Source organism: Protopterus annectens, chromosome 5.part0 (assembly GCF_019279795.1).
Source record: "Protopterus annectens isolate FY-2018-M chromosome 5.part0, PAN1.0, whole genome shotgun sequence".
NCBI lineage: Eukaryota > Metazoa > Chordata > Ceratodontiformes > Protopteridae > Protopterus > Protopterus annectens.
In genome coordinates this window covers 1,541,836,756-1,541,858,745 of record NC_056735.1, presented here as the reverse complement: position 1 = coordinate 1,541,858,745, position 21,990 = coordinate 1,541,836,756, and positions in this window count along the sequence as shown.

Below are 21,990 nucleotides of genomic sequence, written 5' to 3'. Positions count from 1 at the left end.
ACAGGAGTAGCAATGGGGGCGGCTTGTGCCCCCATTTATGCAAATTACATTATGTCCATTTGGGAACAGGAATATGTTTTTTCTAGTGGGTTTATGACATACATTCGACATTACACTCATTTTCTGGATGACATTTTTATAGTGTGGGAGGGTACGGTTGAGAAAATTGCTTCGTTCATCGAATACATAAACAACACTGTCAACTTTTTGAAGTTTACCCATACTTATAGTAAGGATGAATTGTCCTACTTGGATGTTAACCTGAAAATTGATAGGGTTAAAAGGTCATTGGCTTCTAACATCTACAGAAAGCCTACTTTTTCGAATTCTTATTTAAATTATTCTAGCTGGCATCCTGAATATCAGAAGAAGGCCATTATTAAAGGCCAAATGGTAAGAGCAGCCAGAATGGTTAGTGATGAATTTGAATTTTTGAAGGAGGTAGAGTTTATTAAGGGTATGTTCATAAAAAGAGGATATCTCATAGATTTGTGTGGAGTAATAAGTGATGAAGTCATTAGAAAAAGGCATGATGGTATATATAAGGCCTTACTAACCACGATAATTAGTGGAGAACCAACAGGGACGGAGACCATTGCCACATTCCATGTAAATTCTAATGAAGTTAGTGTAGGTGGGATTGTAAACAATGGAGAAAATGATGGCTTGAAAACCAATGCAAGTAATGCATCAGAATTGTATTTTATTACCACTTATTCTTATGATACCCAATACATAATAGATATTGTACGTAACAACTGGCGATTGCTTAAGTTAGATAATATCTTTTGGGAAAAACTGAGTAATCCTCCCAAATTTTTTTATAGAAAAGGCAAGTCTTTCAAGCAACTCCTGGAAAGGGGTGATTGGGGTGGTAGTGAAGCACTTAATCAGAACAGACCATTTGGTAATTTTAAGTGTGGAAGATGTAGTATGTGTGGCTACATCATGCCCACGCATTCTCAGGTATTTGTGGCCAACATGTTTATTAACATTCATGGGCATTATGATTGTCATACTAAAAATGTAGTTTATTTGGCTAAGTGTTGTCAGTGCCCAGCATTTTATGTGGGAAAAACCTGTAGAGCATTTAGAGACAGGATTAGTGAGCATGTATCGGATATTAGGCATAGGAAAAATACTAATGCTTTGGCCAGGCATATGCAACAATATGGTGGGCACCAATTTAAGTTTTGTGTTATACAACATATCCAAAAGGATAGTCGAGGGGGCGTCTTAGATGTCCACCTTGACATTAGTGAAATGAAGTGGCAGTTAACATTGGATGCCACCATATTTCCTGGCATTAATGACCATATCAGCATTGTTCCCATCTTGAAGTTAAGACACCTTTTGGGGTAAATGTTAGTGCTTAAGGTGTTTTATTTGGCACACTTTACTATTTTATCACACATGTTTTACTATTTATTATTATTAATTTTTTATGCATATATATATATATATATATATATATATATATGTTTGATTGTAACTGTATAGTGTTTGTATTTTATTATTTTAATATGAACTTGTAAGTGTATTCTTTTTTTGTTTCTTTTCTTTTGCATTTATACCTTTAATTGGTTATAGGGCAGGTTAATTGGGTATGCTTTTATTGGATAATTGATGTTGATTTTATTAACATCAGTGTATTTAAGGTTTGACTTGACCATGTTTTTGGTTTGTTTGTTTCTGAAGAAGTCTGGTTAAAATAAAGGATGAAACCTAGGTAAAACATTTCGTTGTGAGTGGTATTTGCTGCCTGTGGTTCCTGTTGTTTGGCTTGGTTGCTGCTCTACATTTTTTACTTTCTTGATCTGTCTGACCATCCCACTTCTCCATCACCAACCTCTTTCTCTGTATACTTCCCTGTACTCCCTCATTCCACCACCAGGTCTCCTTGTCCTCATTCCTCTGTCCAGATGGCACACCAAGCCCCGTTCTACTCATCTCCCTTACTAGCTCAGATGTAGTTATCCAGATATTTGGTAACTCTTCACTGCCAGCCACTGCCTATTCTAACTCTTCCTTGAACCAACCTCGCAATCACCTGTTTACAGTATCCGCCATTTGCTTCATGGTGCTCCCTCACACTCCTCCTCCTCTTCTTGATCACCAGCATCATCCCACAGACCAACTTTCCATGCTGCTTAACTACACTTTCTACTGTCACCACTTTACAGTTTTTATCCCCCTTCAAACAGGCCCACTTACATAGATGATTATCCACCTGTGTGCAGCTCCCTCCACTCTTGTATGTCACCCTATGTGCCTCGGTCTTGTAAACATGCATATTCACCACAGCCATGCCCAACCTCTTTTGCAAACTCCACCACCATCACACCTTCTGCATTCTTTGGCTTAACACCATGCCTACCCATCACTTCTCCAACCCCTCTGTCCCCTTCACCAACCTGCACATTGAAATCTGCTGCAATCACCAGTCTCTCATCACTTGGGTATACTCATCACCACTTCGACCAACCACTCCAAAGTACTCCTGTCTCATCCATCACACACACAACTGGATATGTCCACAGTAAGGGGGATATATTTATGCACACACACACACACACACACACACACACACACACACACACACACACACACACACACACACACACACGTGCGCGCACACAGTTTGATGATGACAGATTAGACCTCCTAGTTATCTACTAGTATATACTACAGCTCACAGTACTTATTGTTTGCACCAGCGGAGCATATGCACTAACAACTGTCATTACACCATCAGTACCCAGCCTCATAAACATCACTCTACCCTACACTCTTATCACCTCCAAAAAAAACCTTGGCATAATGTTCCTTCAGGTTAACTCCTACACCATGTGCACCCCCATACAGACCATGATAGAACTATGTGTACCCAACTCTGATACACACAGCCATACCCCCCTTCCATCTGGTCTCTGGCATACACAATATATCCACTTTTCCTCTGTCCATCATATCAGTTAGCTCTGTCCCCATACCAGTCATACTTGCAACATTAAAAGGTCCTACCCTCACTACCTCACTCCTAGCCTTTCTCCTCTCTGCCTGCCACATCAGTGGCAGACATACTCCAGGGTATGTCCGTGAATGTAAGGGCTACTGTACTATCAAATGATGCATGTGTGTTACATCAATATGAAGAAAGTGTCACTAATCTTGGCCCATAGCCCACCATATATGTGCAGCATCTTTCAGATGCCCTGCCATAACAGGTTGACAGGAATGACCGGGCAGCAAGAGTGTAATTACAGTGCGCCATACAGACATAGAACAGAAATGTATAGCAGACATTACCTATGCATGTATATGTATGGGTAGGTGTACCTGGCTACCTCATAGCAACTGACATGGGATGCAAAACATCAGGTAAATAAGCTGTATATGTTGTAGATGTGTGTAATCTTAGTTTCTGTACATCCAACAAAGTTACACTTCTACAGCTACTGGTTGTGGCATTGACCTGACACAGACATGGGTACTAGAATAAGCATGAGTATCACATTGAAATTGTAGAGGTGTCCAACTGTGTTATGACCTTGTGTCCATGCCTACTACAAACAGATATATGACCACCCACATAGCTGTATAGCCTCAGCAATACCTTACTTGTAAAACCTGTCTTCACCAAAGTAGAGCAAACCCCTTTGATGGACAGCAGCAATGCACAAAGCATAAAATGGGATGCTATGTTGGCTGTACAGGACACAGTAGGAGCAGGCATCAACTTGGCAGCATGTCAACCTTTGTCTGAATAAGCATATTAGGTCACAGATGGCTACTGTAAGGATAACTATTAGTACAAATTGGACACATCCACTAAGGGCAATCACAAGGCCATCTTCACATATGTCTGCAGTCTCAGAGACAACAACCAAACCCACTCTGTAATGGTGGTTAATCACAGCACATACACACACACCATAGCTACAGCCAACCTGCTGCAGACAGGTTTTGGGCAAACATTAACTCCCTGGCTCACCATCAGTATAGGTGGATATGCACAGCACATGTACCCCTCTCCTCATCATCATGGATCAGGTGCAAACTGCCTAATCAAAGTTAACAAAAGCAAGTCCCCCTGGGGCCTGATAACATTCCCGTTTGCATCCTACATGAACCCAGGCATATGCTTCCAGCTACATTACACATTGTATGCAAGCAAAACCTGAGCACCATTGACATCCCATCTGCAGGAAACACTGCCACTGTCATCCCGCTACACAAACATGAATGATGAATGGTGGTTTATGCAATGTACTGGCCCTCATTGGGGCTAACATGACACATCAGGACCAGGAGTACAATGCATGTTCATACAGTGCTGCTAGGTACAGGGGTATGATGTGTTTATAAGTGGTGGCAAATGATAGTCAATATTCATGTGCTGGCTCTGTAAAGAACTCTGGGCAATGTCTGAAGTCCTGTGATGTGTTTTCCTGTTTATGTCTTCCAGGTCCATGCAGTCATAACTGCCTTACACCGATGCAGAGACAGCAGCCATCACAGAAGCTGTAATCTTAAACTATGCTATCCTTTCTGGCCGTAGCCAGGAATATCTGCAAGATCATACTGCCCTGTGGGATGATATTGTCCACAGAGTGAACATCTTGGGCCACCATGGATGCACATATGATCAGGTCAGGCATAGAGCAACTGACCTGATACATTGTGCCTGGGAAAGGCCTGCTGCTGTAGCGAAGGACTGTACTGCTAGCAGTGGGGGGCCAGCCACACAGGCCCCACTTACAACAACAGTGGAGCTCCTTGCCAACCTTGGGGTAGCCCCCACACAACCTCAGTCACAGGAAACAGCAGTCGTGGAGGTGGGTGGCACCCAGGCAACAGGCGAGAAGTGGCCAGGTAAGGCCAAAGTCCACATCAGTGTAATGAGGTAGCATTTAAACTGTCTTCTATAGAGTCTCTAGATGCATGTGTCAGTGCAAAATGGATTAGTGGGGTGGGTTTAGTAATGCACACAAGTGCACATCTATGGTGATGTGTACTGTACCTGTGCAGAAACGTAACATTCATCTTGTACCAATGCCTAATGTGAATCTGCTGACAATACTTCTCCCTCACAACTACATAGGTCCATCTGGTCTGACATGGGACAGCAGCCTGAAGCCAGTAAGTATGGGATTTTCCTGTTGTAGCTCACCAGTACCTCAGGCATGCTAAAGTTAATGCATATGACCATGCACACAACTGTTACACTCAGCCATTTGGCAATATCTGCATGTTCACTTGTGGTGGTGTTTACTGCACTGCATCACGTTGGTCATCACAGGGGCCTATTTGCAAGAGATGTCACATATCTGTAGCATACCTCACAACCTGTCATTGCAGGACATCTGGACAAAGACTGACAAAATGGGGGGCAAAGGCCCAAATCTAGGGTCATATTGTATACATTAATGGTATACAGTGCATATAAATGGTGTGCACACCTGTTTGAATGCCAGGTATTTGTGATACAGAAAAATGAGAGCAAAATAGACAATTTCAAAATACGGCCAACATTTCATGTGACCTATAACCTGTACAATTCAATTGTAAAGCAAAAAAATTTGTTAGGGGAACAATAATGACACATAACAATAGTACAGCAACCTAGATGCATATGTGTGCACAGGCTGAAGCTACTACTGTGTTGAGGCAGCTTTCAATATAACTGCAGCAGTACATCTTATTTGGTACACACCTGCCATCAATTACAGAGACTCTTAGATTACAGCAAATAATTGTCAGCTGTCCTATCAAGATTATCCCAACATATACCCAGTTGCCTGCTACAGGTTCACATAGAGCTGATGAAGCTGCTAAGGGACCACATGTTTGAGATGTATCAGCCTGGAGAAGGGTACCAAAACATTTCCACAGCATTACACATACCATGGAACTCAGTGCAGACATTTATCAAAAGGTGGTGAAAATATGAGACTACAGTGACATTGCGAAAGAGTGGATATCCCACCAAATTATATGAAAATACAAGACCAAAATTCATCAGGGAGGCTGCCGGGAGCCCCATAGAAACAGTGAAGGAGTAGCATGAATCTCTGGCAAGTACTGGGTGTGTACTACATGTCACAACAATCTACTGTGGTTTCCATATGTCTTGCCTATAGGGTAGGTTGGAAGATGGCAGCAGTTTCTCACACCAAACAATATTCAGGCCTGGGGAAAGTCTGAAAACAATACATCAGGTCTCCAAAAAGCAAGGGGGAAAATTTGTTATGGTAATATGGGACCATGGTTGAACTCTTTGGCCACAATTCTGACAAGTTTGTTTGGTGCAATAACACCACTGCACATCACCACAACAACACCACCCCATGGTGAAGCATGGTGATGGCAGTGTCCTGCTTTGGTGTTGCTGTTCACAAGCTGGAACTGGGGCTGTAGCCAAGTTGCAGGGGATTATGAACAGTTCCAAACACTGGCCCCTTGTCGCTCCAATCCTTCTAGTGTCTGCCACTTAGTTGTGGATGGTGATGAATGCCACCTTTCCACACAACAATGGCCCAAACCATACATCCAAATAAACAAAAGGATGGCTTCAGCAGAACACATCCAATGTTCTGCACTGGCCCAGCCAGCGCCCACACCTTCATCCAATAGGATATATTCAGGGTGACTTGAAGAGGGCAGTGCACAGGAGATGCCCTTGCAATCTGACATAGTTAGAGGTGTTTTGCAAGACAGAGTGTGCAAACACTGGCAAGTCAAGATGTGCCATGCTGATCGACACCTTCCCAAGAGGACTGAATGCTGTGATTACATCAAAAGGTGATTTAACAGAGTATTACTTTAAGGGTGTGGGCACTCATGCAACCAGCCTATTGTACCTATTTCATTTACCGTATGTTACCTATAACTGATGTATATGTTCTTCAGTTGGATTGCATAGGTTATATGTCATATGAAATTATGGAAATGTTATGACCTGATTTCTGAGGTCTCATGTGATATATCACAAAAACCTGGCATGTTAACAGGTGTGTGTATACTTACTATATACACTGTAAGCTTGGGAAGTTGTTTGAGTAACTGGCTTTGTTTTAACTTACATGTACTGCAGGTTATGCAGTATGCACCTCAAATTAGGACATTAATTAGGGGCACCAATCCATAGGTCAACCCAGTAATGTATCAGACAAACAAAGAAGTTATAAGGAACAGACCAAACATATAAGCAACACATCTAAACATTCAGCAAAACTCTGTACAGTTGGGAGGTATGTTCTGTAGCAGTTGCCATAGTAATATACAGGTGAATGTGTACTATGAGTACCATGGCATAAAATATGAAACCATGTCCATCCAATGGATGTCATTCTCACAAACTCACACAATACTCTTCTCTCACACATTTGCCAGGAATGAGATTTGAACAACTACCTATCTATTTATTGTTACTAAATTGTTAAGCGTTTATTGCACGTGCCACAGAGGTTATGGGGTGACAATTTTTCAAAGGTACTTCTAGGTGAGGGACATCACCAGGCCTTGCAAATTATGACAATGGGTGATGTACTGGGTGAGAGATGCCACAAAATACTGTAACCTACACATATACACACTTATACACAATAATACACACACATTTTCCAGGACTCGTATTAGAACCACTAGCTATGTAGTTATTGGCATTATAGTGTTATACAGTTACCACACACACCACAATCTTATAGGTTGGGCATTGTCCCAATGTACCTATATAGTGAATAACATCTACAGCACTTGTAAGGTATAGCAATGGTAGTTGTACTAGGTGAGACGGGCCTCCAACTACTTTCACCCACATGTTTACACACTCACAAACACTTTTATACACACTAATGCACACACACAGATTTTACAGTACTTGGATCCATAGGTGCAAAGATTCATAGGTGGGTACTTGGCAAATGGCCATGGAGGCTTTACAAGGCTAGCCCATGGGGATACACTGGCATCATGCCACCTGACAATACTCTCAGTGTGTCTACTGAGTATAGTCAGTGGAGTGATCCCTAGGGTGGGTATTCTATTCCCCATCCACTCCTCCAGATTTCTCTTGAAGAGGGCCAGTGATGTGCTCTGCTTGACATGTATGTGATGTCTATTCCATAGCGTGACCAGTCTCTGGGTTATGAACCTGTCCCTCCAGCATGCCCTGTTGATTGTGAGGATGGGGTTGAGGTATCTAGAGCATGTTGTGTGGAGAGATTGGTTTCTTCAGATGTAGCATTCCTGACAGCATTAGTCAGACCTGGCTGTGTATGTCAGGTAGAGATTGCACCTAAGTAGCCAATATGAGACAGAGATTCAATGGAGTTGTTGGAGTCTGTCCATATGGGGCAAGTGTGTAGTATCTAACATCATCTTTGTGAGGTACATTTGCAGCATCTCCTATTGTTGCAGGTGTCCAGTGGGGTTCATGGCAAATAAGCCATAGTACATATTTATTGGCTTACTGAGGGGACAGTACAGGGAAACACTGTCCTTTTACTTCCAGGATTCAAAACCCTTAGTCAGGAGAAGTGACACATGGAAGGACGTTTGGAAGACAGTGACACTGTGGTGGTCAACAGAGAGCTCACTGTCAACCTGTGTTCCTAGTACCCTTATAACATCATCAGTGTTCTGTGGACTATCATCAGTGTATTACTTTATGGGAACCATGTCATACCCAAAGGGGATGTTGGCACATTATCTGGCATTGAGCTTATGTCCAGGGTTCTGACAAAAGTCATAGGTCTCACTGAGGCCTTTGTGAAGGATGTCAACCTTACATGGGGGGTAATAATAACACCCACCTTGTAGTTATCTGCAAACATTGTCAGCCAGGGCACCTTCATATTGGGCTGGTCCTTAGAGGTGTGGATCCCAAACATGAGGGGACCCAGGTATCCACTCATGACTGTTCAGCAGTCTGACATGGACTCCACTAATTTTACACTGTGGGTTCTATCTGTGAGCCAGTTTGTAGACCACCTACTAATGTAAGGGTTGCTGCCTCCCTAAGTGTGTTTGTGTATGATTCCTGAGTTGTGAGTGCTATCCAAAGATTAGATGGGCTGCCTATCTTATCTGTTCCATACTGTCACATAGTTATTGTACATGACACAATGCTTATAGGCCTACAGAGTGTCTACAGCTCCATCTACAGTGGATGACAACTGTTGGCCTTGTAATGCGGACACTGGGACATGTACTGGGTGGGCAACAGCAGAAAGTAGCAAAACCCACACCCACATGGATATAGTTTTCACACAAACACAACCCCTCCCCCAGAGAAAAAATACTGTTCTTGCACACACACTTGCCAGGACTGAGATTAAAACCTCTACTTATTTATTTCTTGCTACTACAGTGTTGCGCATTTATCACATGCACCATGGAGATTATAGGGTGAAGACTGTCCAAAGGTACTTTAAAGATGAGGAACATCCGCAGCCCTTGTACAGTATGACAATGTATCATGTATTGGGTGAGAGAGGCTGCAAAATACTTTAAATGACTCATATTTGCCAGAACTGTGATTAGAGCTCCTACCTAACTAGTTACTTATAACTATAGTGTTATGTAGTTATCACACATGCCACAGAGCTTAGAGGGTGGAAGCCTGATGAAAGAGACTTCTAAGGTGACTGATATCTGCAGGACTGCTAAATTAGGGCAATGGGAAGTGTGCTGGGTGTGAATGGACCAAAATCTTTAACTTATAAACACACACACACACACACACACACACACACACACACACACACACACACACACACACACACACACACACACACACACACTTTTACATTTGCCAGGACTGAGATTAGAAGTCCTACTTAACTAGTTATTTCTACTATAGTGTTATACAGTTACAGCATGTGCCACAGAGATTATAGCGGCAAGGCTTGACAAAAGGGACTTCTAAGGTAACTGATATCTGCAGGACTACTAAAGTAGGACAATGGGGGTGTACTGGGTTTGAAATGGCAGAAAATCTGTAAGTTATTAACACACCACACACACATTTACATTTGGCATGACTGAAATGAGAACTCCTACCAAACTAGTTATTTATACTAGAGTGTTACGCAGTTACCGCATGTGCCACAGAGCTTATAGGACTGAGGCCTGATGAAAGGTACTTTTAAGGTGATAGACATCTTCAGGACTGCTAAAGTAGGGCAATGGGAACTGCACTGGGTGTGAAAGGCCTGTTAATTCCTAGATCCTACTGATAATTCTCTAAGTGTATGAGCATGCCCAGTGTGACCTTCTATAGTAAATGTAGGATTCCATTCCAGGTATTGTTGTACTCCAGTCTGGTATTTTTTTTGTGCTACAGCCATACCTCTCAACCTGTTGGTGCAGTATATCTGGAGATAGCCTATCAAAATGGGGATACAATGGGTCATACAGTGATTGTGACTATTTTTCTTAGTAATGTATGAGGTGCTAGGATCACACGGTTTGTTTTAGCAAACATATGACATATATGACATTTCACACTGTCATGTATTGTTTCAGTACCTCGTGACATACCTCCTCAGAGCATCACAGTGATTTACCAGAGGAATACAGGACAGATGATGCACACACCAATATTATGGGCCAAATGCTAGGCATTCTTGCAGAATCCAGCCTGTTGAGAGGTGTGCCTACAAGCAATTGACTGCTAGAGCTGTGGAAATGGTCCAGCACTTTGGTGATATATTACAGTGGTGGAATCTCTGTACATTTCTGTTCTGGCATGGGTTGATTTCTACTCCATGGTAGGGTAATATAAGTCAGGCAGGGGCAGGGAGACAGGCAGACTCCAGATAGATTTGTAAGGGATAAGATGTGTAGGGGAGTGTCCTGGGTCAGATATGTTGGCCTACAGCTACCAGTGCTTTGCATAGGGGTCTTCTCAAAGGTTGACTGCACTTGGAGGGTCTTGTGTGTGTCAAACTGTTTGACCTGCCTGGACGTGTGTGTGTGTGTGTGTGTGTGTGTGTGTGTGTGTGTGTGTGTGTGTGTGTGTGTGTGTGTGTGTGTGTGTGTGTGTGTGTGTGTGTGTGTGTGTGTGTGTGTGTGTGTGTGTGTGTGTGTGTGTGTGTGTGTGTGTCTCACATATACAGTATATATGGCCCACTTCATTTGGCTTGGCTGGCCACATTTTGGGGTCAGAATGTTGCATAGGACAAGCAATCAGGGAAGAATATGTTACTCCCCATGGCTGTGGGCCAGGGTTCTGTGGGTGCAGACATGTCACCATATTCCAGGGTTAGGACTGCCTGCAATGTATGCATTACCATGTTTAGACTCCTAGCCCTGCCTGTCGACTGTACAGAGTTTCACAGAATGTCTAGATTCATGACTCATATAGCTGGTTGGTTACCCAAATGAGTGTGGTTTTCAAGAAAAAAATGTTTTGTAAGTCACTCAGGGTTGAAGTCAGATATTACTGACAGTTCACATTGCAGTTTCAGACTTCATGCCCTTCAGATATTCCATGCTAAAACAATTATTCCATCAACTTTCTTACATTATTAGAGCAGTAGTTATAAGATGTTCTTCTCTTTGGACCTCTATCACCCCATTATTCATGTTTTTTCCAGATTTCTGGCTCACTGAGGCTGGCAGGTTTGCTCCTAGCAGTTAGCAGCATGGCCTTTTTTTGCATTTTGTAGATTGTGTTATGTTGGTGTTATGGGTGTAACAGATGCAGACCATCTGTAGCAAGGCAGCACATTCTGATGATCATATGTTCCCAGGCTGCCAGACAGTGGACACCCCTGGGATGGCACCAGTAAGTTGACTGGTTATTACTGACAACTGCTTTCTGTTTGTGTTGAGCCATCACTGTAGTTGACAGCTGGATGCTGCTTAAGGCTAGGGACATTCTACTCCATTTCTATGGGACTATGGGTGGGGGGGTGACACATCTGTACTTTTTCTTCTTTCGGCTTTTCCCGGTTAGGGGGTCGCCACAGCAGATCACCTGTTTCCATTTCTTCCTGTCCTCTGCATCTTGCTCTGTCACACCAACCAACTGCATGTCCTCTCTAACCACATCCATAAATCTTATCTTAGGCCTTCCTCTTTTTCTCTTACCTGGCAGCTTCATCCTTAGCATCCTTTTCCCAATATACCCAGCATCCCTCCTCAGCACATGTCCAAACCAACACAATCTTTCCTCTCTGGCTTTGTCTCCAAACTGTCCAACCTGGGCTGACCCTCTAATATACTTATTCCTAATCCTGTATACCCTTGTCACACCCAGTACAAATCTTAACATCTTTAACTCTGCCACATCCAGCTCTGACTCCTGCCTTTTTGTCAGTGCCACTGTCTCCAACCCATATAACATAGCTGGTCTCACTACCCTTTCGTAGACCTTCGCTTTCACTCTTACTGGTACTCGTCTCTCACAAATCACTCCTGACACTCTTCTCTACCCACTCCAACCTGCCTGTAATCTCTTCTTCACCTTTCTTTCACACTCGCCATTATTCTGAACTGTTGCTCCCAGGTATTCAAACTCATCCACTTTCACCAGCTCTACTCCTTGCATCCTCACCATTCCTCTTTCCTCCCATTCATTCACACACATATATTCTGTCTTAGTCCAGCTGACCTTCATTCCTCTCCTCTCTAGAGCTTATCTCCACCTCTCCAGGGTCTCCTCAACCTGTTCCCTACTCTCACTACATATCACAATGTCATCTGCAAACATCATAGTCCACGGGGACTCCTGTCTGATCTCATTTGTCAACCTGTCCATCACCAGTGCAAATAAGAAAGGGCTCAAAGCTGATCCTTGATGTAATCCCACCTCCACCGTAAATGCATCTGTAACTCCCACTGCAGATGTCACTGCTGTCACACTACCCTTGTACATATCCTGTAAAACTCTTGCATACTTCTCTGCCACTCCCAACTTCCTCATACAATACCACAACTCCTCTCTAGGCACCCTGTCATATGCTTTTTCTAAGTCCACAAAGACACAATGCAACTCCTTCTGACCTTCTCTGTATTTCTCCAGCAACACTTTCAGAGCAAACATTGCATCTGTAGTGCTCTTTCCTGGCATGAAACCAAACTGCCAATCACTAATCATCACCTCCCTTCTTAACCTAGCTTCCACTACTCTTTCCCATAATTTCATGCTGTGACTGATCAGTTTAATCCCTCTGTAGTTACTACAGCTCTGTACATCACCCTTATTCTTAAAAATCTGTACCAAAACACTTTTTCTCCACTCCTCAGGCATCCTCTCACTTTCTCTGATTTCATTAAACAATCTGGTTAAAAATTTCACTGCCATTTCTCCTCAACACCTCCAAGCTTCCACAGGTTTGTCATCTGGAACAACCGCTTTTCCATTCTTCATCCTCTTCATAGCTAGCCTTACTTCCACCTTGCTAATCCACTGCACTTCCTGATTCACTATCTCTACCTCATCCAACCTTCTCTCTCTCTCATTCTCTTCATTCATCAGCCCCTCAAAGTACTCTTTCCATCTGTTCAACACATTCTCCCCTCTAGTTAGTACGTTTCCCTCATTATCCTTTATCACCCTTTCCTGCTGCACATTTTTCCTAGCTCGGTCCTTCTGTCTAGCCAGTCGGTACAGGTCCTTTTCTCCCTCCGTATTGTCCAACTTTTCATACAAGTCTCTATACGCCTTATCCTTAGCCTTTGCCACCTCTCTCTTTACCATGCATCTCATTTCCTTGTACTCCTGTCTACTTTCTTCATCTCTCTGATAATCCCACTTCTTCTTCATCAACCTCTTTCTCCGTATACTCTCCTGTACTTCCTCATTCCACCACCAGGTCTCCTTGTCCTCCTTTCTCTGTCCAGATGCCATGACACATCTGTACACCATACACATTTCCACAGACTGTGGTGATATTTGCTTAACATTTTGGTGTGTAGCATAGTGGTGTGCCCTGTTTTTGAGACTGCAGGCATAGCAGTATTGACTAAAGGTCCAATTGTTCTGACATAAACATTTTTAGTTTCAGACTTCTTACCTTTCAGAGCCATACTGCCACTGCCAGGCCTGCTGTGATATCACTGTGTAAGTCTGTAGGTGGGAATTTCATGGATGTCTCCATTTGGGGGCCTTTGCCAGATATTTCTGTATGTTTTTATACAGCTGAACTGCTGGTTGAGGCTGGGGGTGACTATGGGACCCCCACTTTGACATCCATCCATCCATGTGACCTATGATCCCCCAGTAATTTGGCTCACACATACACTGCAGTGGTATTTGTCAACTAGTGTGGTACTGCATAGAGTGGGTAAGCCAGTGCTGGGCATACACTTCCTGCTGTCTCACATAGCTGTCAGTTGTCTGTTGCTACCCCAGTAAGCCACCCCATTCCCTTGCATGCTTGCATCAATACCATAGATATGCTATCAAAACATTCTTCTTCATTCATTTATTGTTAAGAAGACTGACTTGCCTTGTGCCTGAGGCAGTTGTGAGGACAGTGCTTGAGGACTCACTAGGTTGGATGCAAGCAGTACACTGCCTATACATGGTAAGGTATAGGTGGTGTGATGTTTGGAATCCATTTTACTGTTTGTGCAAGTCAGAGAGAGATATCAGTCCCTCAGTCCCTACAGTGTCAGTGTATGTGCTGTGTGTTGCCTTTTTGCCAAGGCCAGGACATATTGGGCATGCCCCCATCTGCCTACAGGGGCAGGCTCAAGATGTTCCTCCTCCGAGTCCCTCTGTGGCTGTGGAGACCTTGGCAATGGTGGGGGGCTGAGTGGCTCTTCACTGTTTTGTTCCTGCTGCAGCTGTTTCCGCAGGATCATATTGTGTAGCATGGCACATACTATGAACATGTGTGCACATGTGGCTGGAGAGTAATTTAAGGCTCCACCGGATATATCAAGGCAGCAAAACCATGACTTCAGTATCCCAAACACATGGTCTGTAATTACCCTGGTTTGTGTGTGTGCCTCATTATGGTGTTCTTGTGTGGGTGTGTGTGCATTTCTGATAGGTGTCATCAGCCACGGCTCCAGTGTGTAGCCAGCATCCTCCACCAGATGGCCATATGGGATGTCCCCACTGGCAAATGCCTGGTACAGCTGTGACAAATGCCAGATGTGGGAGTTGTGATAGCTTCTAGGACTGCTAGTACACACATAGGTTCATAGGTTCATAGGTTGGTACTAGGCTATTGATCCTAGGGCCTATACAAGCCTAGCCATAACAATTCCCTGGCTATTTCTTCCCACGATATTTACTTCCCTTGACCCCTGTCTAGCAGGGCGACTGACGTGATCCCTGGAGTAAATTTCCTGTCTCCCATCCAGTCAAGGTTCCTTTTGAAGAGGGCCAAGGATGCACTCTGCTTGTCATGTATGGGCAGTCTATTCCAGAGTACGGGGAGTCTCTGGGTCAGGAATCTATCCCTCCAGCATGTTTTGTCTATTGTGATGACAAGGTTTAGGTCCCTGGAGCATGTGGCTCTGATGGAATGGGATTTCTTTAAGTGTAGCATGTCCAACAGCTCTGGGTTTGACATGGCCTTGTATGTTAAGCAGAGATCACCTCTGAGTAGACACTATGCGACAGAGTATAGCTGGTGTTTTTTTAGTTGGTCAGCATAGAGCATCTGCTTTAGGTCTGTGATAATTTTAGTGAGGTGTTTCTGCGGCATTTCCAGTTGTTGCAGATATCTTGTGAGGTGCATACGAAACAGGGCATTGCATTCTATGAGGGGTCTAATGAGGGATGAGTACAGTGGGACAATGATCTCCTTTTTTCTGGATGAAAAACCCTTAGTGATGTATTGTGCCACATAGAAGGATTTCCTGACTGTTGCCGTCATGTGGTTATTGATGGTGAGACCACTGTCCACCTGTGTTCCTAAGTCTCTTATCACACTTTCGGTGTTTAGTGTACTGCCGCCTATGTGGTAATTCATGGGTGCAGGGTTTTTCCCAAAGGGGATAACTGTACACTTCTTGCCAGTGAGCTTGAGCCCATGGCTCTGGCATCAAGCATCTGTTTCTGCAAGGTCCTTTGTAGAATATCCATATCATTTGGGGATTCAATAATGGCTTCCAGTTTGTAGTCATCTGCAAAATTAGTTAGCCAGAGTCACTCAGTGTTGGCCTGTACTTCAAAGAAGTAGATGCCAAACAAGACTGGTCCCAGGACTGAACCCTGAGGTATTCCACTTGTCACTTGTCTGGAGCTGGATTTGGGGTTCTCTCAGTAAGCTAGCTGGCAACCCATTGAGTGACATAGGGATTTATGTCCAGCTTAGTAAGTTTATCTATGATTCCAGAGTGGGGGATGGTGTTGAAGTCCTTGGCAAGGTCCAGATAGGCTGTGTGGACTGCCTTACCCTTGTCCAAAACTCTGGAGACTGATTCTAAGAAGTCAGTCAGGTTCAGGAGACATGATCAGCCCTTTATGAACCTAAACTGGGTGGAGTCCAGAGACTGAAGGTTGCCAATGTCTTTGTTTATAGGTTCCATGATAATACATTCCATGGCCTTGTAGATTAGGCTCATTAGACTGATGGGATGGTAGTTCCCAGGATCCAAGGTGGATCCCCCTTGTGGAGTGGGATAACTGTAGCTGTGCGCAACTCAGTGGGCATGAAGCCTGAGGTGAGGCTATGATTAAACATGACATTTAGGTGAGATGCCAGTTCATTTTGTAGTTCATGTAGTACACAGCCCGGGATGTCATCTGGTCCCATGGATGCTGTATTCTTATTCATGATAATGCCCTGGGCACTGCACATGACCAGGCAATTGATGGAGTAGAACCCCTTATGGTTTAGTTAGTCCCTATCCCGGTCACCAGGTGGTGCTTTGATGTTTATGCGCATGCAGTCTATGGCACCTAGTAACTCTAAGTAGTCTGGTACATTGTGGAAGAGATGTATATTGCCAGTCCTATCCACACATGTTCTGGGTAATTTATAGTTCTCAGTGGCAAGTGGTTGCATGGCATCCAGGAACTGGTGGAGTATCCTGGACGCAGATGCCTGTGAGACCCCCATGATATCCCCAGTTGGTTCTTGGAAAGTACCTGCAGCTATTATTCTTAGGGCTACACATACCTTGGTATCCACTGGGATGGGTTCCCCTCTGTTGGCTCTGGATCTGAGGCAAGCCTGGAACAGCTCGATGATTTGTTGAAGTATGTCCCTATTAACCCTGTAGTGTTCTACTATTTCCAGATCATGTAGCCCCTGGTGGGTTACCCTAGGTCTGAACACTCCTCTCCTCCTCCTTGATCTGAGGTGGTCATCAGAATTATCCTCCACACCCCCTCAAACTATAGCACATACTGACAGATCAATGAGACAGAAGCCCCTAACATTTTTTGTCAGTTAAAATTTCCCCATATGTGTACACCTGTGATGCAGAGTTTGTGGGAAAAAACACTGAAAAGTGTTTGCACAATTTATAGTGATGTGCTGCAGATGTTGCCTATGCAATTGGCTGAGTATGATACATTCCACCTGCCAGCTATATTACTTGATTTTAACTGGCTGTATTCTGCTATTTCCCTTTGTTTTATTTTCTTCTTCCACTTGCCATATCCTCCCGTTTTAAGGCCTAAGGCATGCAGCACAAACACACTGCCCAAATGTCAACAGTGTTGCCATTTCCTGTTTTTTTTTTTGTATTTTTTTGTTTAAGTCCCAGTGCGCACAGTGCACACCCATTTAGGCAAGATAAACACGAGTATACAGTCCTGGACACCCCTTGCTTACATGTAAACAGTGCTACCATTTCCTGTGTTCTTTCTTTTTTTTTTTTTTGTTTAAGAACCGGTGCGCGCCATGCACACCCTTTTAGGCAATGTACACAAAGCTATACAGCCTGAGACACACCCCCCTCACTTAGCTGTGCTTAGCTAAGCACAAGCATGGGCTGCAGAGCTCTGATGTGCTTACAGCAAGCATGATACACCCCCTTTACATGTTAGCTGCTCCTCCGGCCTACTCGATCATGTTCTAGCACCTACATGGTTAGGTGTAGTGTGTGGACTTAGAATATTTTGTGATTCAGTAAAATTCCCCTCATTTGTATACCCCACCGCCTTAGTCCATAGTTACTGCAGTAACACGGGCCCTTTCCCTTTGACAACCACTGTTCCCTGGTATTGTTTTTATTATGCATGCCATACACTATAATAGCAACATGCAGATTTCACTTACAATTGACTTTTCACTATATATATATTTTTTATTTTCAGCACCTTTATGTTTGCACACTACTGCCTATGCTTAAACAGCTGAGATTGGCCAAAAAAAAACTTAGATTTCATAAAATGTAAACACTTTTCCATGCCAATGGCCATATATTTGGCCATTGTCATGCCTACAGATTATAATACATGCTTTTATTTGAGCTGTCAGGCCTCCATTTTCTTATTTGCAGAAATGTGTTCCATTAGTAACCGAACAAATTTCTGCAACTAACACTGTTCTTGCACGAATACCTGCCTGCTTACTGAATAGCTAATTCACCTCATTTGCATGGCTTTCACTAGCAAATGAGGTAATTAGCATTCTGCATGGCTTTCCATGCAAGAACAGTGTAGACAGGCTCGTGCACCACAGTTTCTGAGTTTACTGGATCGCTTGGCAGCCAGACTCCATGCAAGAGCAGCTACACTATTCTTGCACGGAGTTTGGTGCTTATTGAATCCCACCGCAAGTTTAGCTTTGCTTTGCATTGTGCAAATTTGGACTAATGGTCCACATATGAAGCAGATAGAGTATAAGCAAACAGGATGCAGACATTCCTGGTTTCTAAAAGGATACCTTGTTATATTGTTTGCTTTTATTGCGCAACACCACTCAGAGGCAACACTGCTCAGCAACATTGCGTGGCAGTTAACAACCTTCCCCAACACCTGCAAGTTCAGAGCACCTGCAAATAGGAAGCAGACAGTCAGCAATTTCAAAACAGATACATTCTCTCAAATATGTTGGCCATCACACAAACATGCTAAGCAGCATTGAGTGGCAGTTAACACACATTTATTTATTATTTATTTTACATTTGTTGGCCAGGATTGTCCAACTGAGCTGAAGAGCCCTTTTTCAGTTGAGGCCCGGGGAGAAACGCTCCAACATATTATACAATTTTCATTATAAATTAGCATTAAACGGCAAAGTTACAGGATTATTACAAGGCATTAAGTAGCAATACAGTGTTATACAGTGTCAGTAATCAGGAGTATAGCATAACTATTTCAAGATGTATAAAAAGAAATATGTCAATAAGATGAGTATTGTTTTTGGGGTAAGTGGTTAAAAAATCCAGTTTTATAATGATGTAGTTGCATGAAGGCAAGACAATTACAATAGAATGTTTTTCTGATGCAATTTGCTTAATAGATTTTAGAAGACAGTAGAAACAGTAATCAAGGAAGATAAGAGAGAGATAGTGAGAAGAGTGAGTTAAGGGCAGAATGTAGATTATGGTATGAGAAGTAGGAGATGTTAAGAATGGAGAGTGCAGTGGCAGCACCAGTGACTTTTAAAGTGCTCTTTGGTGGCTGTCTTAAATTGATTAGGATGTGTAAGGGTCCTGATTTCTAGTGGGAGCCTATTCCAGGCAATAGTGGGGTGATAGCTGTACATGTTGTGTCCAAATTTAGACTTGGGTTTGTAGATTTGTAGTAGGTCTTGGTTAGAGCTTTGGAGAGGTCTGGAGGGAGAATAATGGGAGATGAGAGGGGATAGTGATGGGCAGTAGGATGGCTGGTATAGGATAGAATGGATGATCTGGAGATGAGAGAGAAGAAGCTAATGAATAGGGAAATATTTAACTGTTACTGAGCTATTCCTGTGGCACCAGGTGTAAATGTAGGGATGCATTACAGATGGCCCTGAGTTCTAATACAAGAAATCCCATTTTTTTTTACTATTGTTCCATTTCACTTTATATTAAATGTCACATAGTTAAACATAATTATAAATAATAACAATAACAATAAGTATCTATAGCAGTGGAACTCATATGATTTATATGTATGACTGAGGGTGCACAGGCTATTATGTTTCTATAATTATAATTGTGCTATCTGGCCTTAGATGGCCTTCAGAATTCAATAAAACTCATACACACATGAAGGTATAAACTAGGATCTTGACAGGTCACACACATAGATATTTAACCCTTCAATCTGTCATGTATATTTATATATAATTCATCATTATGACGGAGAAGCACTTCTGTGGCAAATATGTAAAATCGACACTGTGGAAGAAAATGTCGTGTCTCTTAGGCATAGATTTGAATCTCACATTGCAAAAATCAATTTTATTAGTGTATAAAGGCAAACAAAAAATGTGTCAGGTCATGTAATTTATGCCCCCAGTACATGCCTGCAAAGTTAAATCACCTAACATTTACAGCAGCAAAGAACACTCAAACTAATGCCAAGTGTCAGATTAACCATCCAATTTCCAAAACTCCTTTACTCTCTGTTTGGCATTGTTCCTCTCTGCTTTACATAGGACAGGCACAGTTGACATCATTGTTTGTATTGGCACACTTCCGGTAAATGTGATAACAAGTATTGGAGGGAAATCATTATTAGCTATTACTTTTCTGTCTGGTTAGACATGTCTGGCAGTAGAAGGGAAGGTGCCCAATTTAGGGCACAGATGAGGTGTGTCAAGGGGTCTAGAATCTTTATTGGACTCCTTGTAAAACATCACAGACAAAGGCTTTTGCAGAGGGACTATACTGGCTCCCAGTACAAGTCTGAGGCTTGGAATAGTTTGGCCAAGGCTGTCTCCAGTGTAACTGGCACTCCATGCACTGAAGAATAGTATAGGCATCACTTTAATGACCTGAAGAGGATCAAGAGTGATAAACTCAGCCAGTGGCTGGATGAGTTCAGGACTAGTAACATCCCACAGTTGTGTAAGTATACTAATAAAGAAAATTTATAGTAGATATAAATCTGCATGTAGGTAAGACTGGGATGCATCATGCTTTTCTGTTCTCTTCTGTTCATTCCACAGCTAATGCAAATATTACTTATAATAGAGAGGCCTGTTCTAAGCTCTATTTTTTTCTGTCTTACCCCAACCCTTATCTCTTTTTTTTCTGTGTCATCAAAACTTTTCGTCATCCATCACTGACAAATCACAAAATGCTTTACAGCACTGGAAGGTAGGCCAACCCCAGTGGCTCAGGCTACTCCACGGTCATCAGCAATGGTGCCAATGCCCATCACATCTGGCACCCAACCTGGTAGCAATGCCTCCACTGACCCTGCACTATCTGCACTCTCAGGTAGCACTGCCCTTGCAGCTGATGCTGTAATACCCTCCATGAGTACTGGGCAGGGTTGGAGATTTTATTACCCACTAGGAGATGCTAAGGTTGGTGTGTAGGGTAGTGCACAGCACCATTGCTGCATTAACTTGCTGGAGAGGCTGCTCTCCCTTATCGTCCATAGCAGATGATGTCAAGCACTCCAACAGCCAGTGGAGTAAGGTAATGGTGAGGAATGTCCCACAGGTGAGGACTAGATTCTCACTGTACCCATGTTTGACAGGCATGGGGATCTGTTGTCCTTTCCCTATCCCCAATCATAGTGTCTCTCAACCTGTTCTGCCTTACTATTCCTGTCTCTTGTCTTATTTGTCTTGTTTGTTTGCATCTGCCTCCTCACCTACCCTACTTAGTTGACAAGAAATACCTATGCCCCTTACCTAACATTCTTGTCTTACTGAAGTAAAAAAAAAAAAAACAACAACTGGCACCTGTCCCACAAAAAAAATATCATCCCATACATAGCTTTCCACTTTGCATACTTGTCTACTCATCACATTTGATTTGATCCAAATGGCTATACAACACAATTACATTGTTGTGGTCCCTCTTTGTTCAGGTGACAATCCAAATTCAGCTAATATTTTGTACATGTTTTAATTTTACAGTGTTGAAGAAGTGAATAGCTGTGGTTCTTTCCTACCTTCC